We start from the raw sequence: 3,287 nt of genomic DNA, 5'->3' as shown, positions 1-3,287 counted from the left end.
GTGTTGCTGTGTTTTGTCGCCCCTGGTAACCGATGGAATACAGACGAGGAACAATGCCTCTTGTGTCCACAGGGAAATTGTTCAGACATATATGCTCCATATGGACGCGCTAGGCATATAGGATATTAATAAGGACAACAGACCCATTTCCTCAGTTTGACTGAACATAATGTAAATGGAGTATTTATAGTAAGTTGCAGAACATGTTGTGAAAAGTTCATAGAGAGAAAGAGAGAGAGATAGAGAGCGTTGCAGTAGAAGGAATATATTTGCTAGGAGCTAGGAGCTTGTAGGTCGGCTATTTTTGAAAAATCGCGAAAATGTGTCGCAAATGTTTGAATATATAATTATATATTCTTTCAGAGCCAACATTTTAACTCAAATCTTTGCTTCTGGAAAAACATATTTTCAGATGGATGGGGCGGCGGCCAATTAAATATAATTGTTGGGGTCCTTGGCATGAAATATTGAGCACCACTGATAACTGAAACATGAAACATGAGGTTTTTCAGAAAACTGTCAGGATTTAGAAGGCATTTTTATAGAATCTTTTCTCATGTCGAAATGGGTTAATACATGAATATGTGCTGAAAGGGGGGCTTAAATACTGTATGGTTGAACTGTAATTATTCCCTCTCCTCTATAGCCCTGGTTGGCTGTACCATAGTTGACTGACAGAGTGAATGGAGGGCAGCTGTGCAGCGTTGTGGCCAGTCATCCGTTTCTAATGGGACTAATAAGAGGATTATGCCAGCCACTTGGACAAACAATAATACATCTGACAGAATGACTGACTGACTGGGCATGCATGGGTACAATTAACTTAACCAACCACCACTGTGTGTACGATTTGTTCATGTTTAAATGGAAATGTTAATTCTTTTTGCCATACCTTACAGTGCATTTACAACTATTTACCATATGGTTAATATGGATTCTCCCACAAACATACACCCACACCCACTGCGAGGGAGGGAGGGGGGGGGGGGGATTGGGGTGGGGGAGAGAGACAGAGAGAGAGAGAAGAAAGTGGGCTGGAAAATGCATTAACATGTTTGGGTAATCGGTGCAGTATGTTGGCTTCAAGTACTAAGCATATTTTCAACAGATGTGGGGAATCTATGTAAAATTCATAGTCTCTAGTACTATAATGTGTGTGTGTGTGTGTGTGTGTGTGTGTGTGTGTGTGTGTGTGTGTGTGTGCGTGCGTGCGTGGTGCGCACGCGCGCGTGCGTGCGCGCATGCGTGCGCGTATGCGTGCCATGTTCTCATTTGCATGGTTGGTATGTGTGCACAAATAGTTGAGGGGAACTAGCCCCTCCAATGCATGGCTTTAGAATATGCATTGGTGTACAGGGTTTGATGAGGTCAGATCAATATATGGAATGTCAGAACAGGTCAGCTCCATATATGGAGATCTAAGGGTGGCAGCGGGGGCAGTGTCTTCAGATGTCTGTAGAGTGTGTAGAGTGTGTCTTCAGATGTAGTTACAATTTACAATTTAGGCATTGTAAATTGTAAATTGAGTTGTTGGCCAATATTATATGGTCTTAATATTGATGACATGTGATGTCACGACTGAGGGGGTGACTGACTGACTTATTACTTAAATAAAAACTTTGAGTACTTTATCATTTCCAGTCTAACGGGTACTATAGTAGCTCATTATCTTGTGGCCAATGATGCCTGTAGGTGATAATGTGAGGCATAAATTCTATTATACGCCTTTCAGCAAACTGCGGTACAAAAGCAATTTTGTCTTTTGCTTATACGAGTTCCCAGTTGGCTAAAATGACTGGCACGTGTTCAAAATGTGTTGCTGTTGTAACATTTCTATGAATTTACTGTTAACGGAACACATTCCTCAGTCGCAATACAATAGAAAAGCACTTGGAACTCATTCAGTTGCTGCATGCCAATAAAGGTGACTATTTTGCCCAATTTGAGGGGCGCTAGCCCCTCCTATATTCAGCTATTACTGTAGATTTCCGTCCTACACAAACATTAAATTCCCATTGACATTGAATGGAGAATTTTACCTCAGCGTGTCTGAGCAACTCGGCTTAGTGTCTATTTTACGTCAGGATGATGTACGATGATAAGAGAGCGAGCGTCAATCATTACGACGGTGCATTATTTTGATGGCACACTGTTCGTCCGACTCGCCCCATTTCATAACTAACTAGAACTGCACTCTGTCGAGTGCATACTTGCTTGTTGCACACTAGTAGGCCATAAATGGCCAACTAGTGCGCAAGCAGAGCGCTAACAAGTTCTTTCGACAGCTAAACTGTCAAATCTCAGTATCTCTGTGAAGGAACGTTTGAAATGATTAATGTTTAGATGTAACTATTTGCTACCTACTTTATACATATAAACATCTAGTATTATTAAGTATGATTCAAGTTTCTATCTATATAAGAAATACTGTTTTATCGTTGTAGATATAAAAACCGTGACAGCTGTTCCGCCATTTGATGCTTACGCAGAAAAACATCAAATCTGTGCCTGTGTTGCTGGACCAAATGACCACAAATGACCATATGTCTTACGTCATCATTAAGAGCTAGTCATACACATACACACCACATACTCTGGTCCCAGCAGATCAGGCACAATTTGCTATTTTATTTTTTACTGATTATGTATATAGTATATGTATGACTAGCTCTAAATGATGACGTAAGAAATATATATAGTATATATATAGTATATAGGCATATACTATATACGTATACACTCTATACTCTATACTGTATAAAGTGTGTAGTTGTAAGTTGATTAGCGGTATACTGTGGTTACTTTGCGCCAAAAACCGTGACAGCTGTTCCGCCATTTGAGGCTTACGCAGAAAAACATCAAATCTGTGCCTGTGTTGCTGGACCAAATGACCACAAATGACCATATTTCTTACGTCATCATTAAGAGCTAGTCATACACATACACACCACGTACTCTGGTCCCAGCAGATCAGGCACAATTTGCTATTTTATTTTTTACTGATTATGTATATAGTATATGTATGACTAGCTCTAAATGATGACGTAAGAAATATATATAGTATATATATAGTATATAGGCATATACTATATACGTATACACTCTATACTCTATACTGTATAAAGTGTGTAGTTGTAAGTTGATTAGCGGTATACTGTGGTTACTTTGCGCCAAAAACCGTGACAGCTGTTCCGCCATTTGATGCTTACGCAGAAAAACATCAAATCTGTGCCTGTGTTGCTGGACCAATGATGACGAAATGACCATATTTCTTACGTCATCATTTA

This window comes from Protomyctophum parallelum, assembly GCF_964188405.1.
Source record: "Protomyctophum parallelum genome assembly, chromosome: 6".
Taxonomy (NCBI): Eukaryota; Metazoa; Chordata; class Actinopteri; order Myctophiformes; family Myctophidae; genus Protomyctophum; species Protomyctophum parallelum.
This window is presented reverse-complemented; position numbering follows the sequence as displayed.